Raw genomic sequence first — 916 nt, 5'->3', positions numbered from 1 at the left:
AATGACTTTCCATGAGGAAAATGCAACAATTAGGGGCTATCATTGTACATTGTTTCGTTGTTATACAAGAACAATCAAGAGGAGTCAATTTCTATATTGGATCGTACAATCCTATCTTTGTCAAATATATATTTTACACTTAAAAATCATCGATTAATATATATATATATATATATTACAAGTAAATTTAACGACATTTGTGTTTCGTCTGAATTGTTACTCGTTTGAGTTTACGGCCGTTAATAAGGATTCGTCTATAAGAGACATTAGGAAAATATTCCCGAGCTATTTCAGCTTGGCATTACATAATATTCTCTAATTATAACCTAAACGCAACTAGCACTAACGAAGATATTTTTTAATGATTGTGTGAGTAACAATTACCAAACTAGTAGACAACTATACTGGTTGTATAGTTGCAGTATGGGATTTTCATGTCAACATGAAGTTGAATGTGAGAGAGCAAAAACAAACTAGCCACACCCAACAACACAAGTTAAACATAAACACCATAATATTTTATACAATGTCAAAATTAGGATAAAATATTAGGAAACATAACATTAAACTAGAAAGATTAGTTGCAATAATAACTATCAATTAATTTTGTGTCCATCACAGATTTAGTATGTTGTGTGTGTGTGTGTGTGTGTGTGTAAAGTAGGCTTGTGTACATTAAACATAAACACCAAAATATGGAACAGAATTATAAAACGATCAAAATAAAGAGAAAGAAAAATTTAATCAAGATTTTTGTCACCTACAATTAACATTTCACTTCAAGCTGAAGATTGTTCTGGGCATCACAAAAAATATCTATGAAATGATGCAAGTAGAAGAATATAAATTAAACATTACACAGAAAAATCAGGTTATACATATTAAATGGAGGCAGTTAACATTTTTCCCTATATTT

Source organism: Octopus bimaculoides, chromosome 3 (genome assembly GCF_001194135.2).
Source record: "Octopus bimaculoides isolate UCB-OBI-ISO-001 chromosome 3, ASM119413v2, whole genome shotgun sequence".
NCBI classification, from domain to species: Eukaryota; Metazoa; Mollusca; class Cephalopoda; order Octopoda; family Octopodidae; genus Octopus; species Octopus bimaculoides.
Note: the sequence above shows the minus strand (reverse complement) of the source record.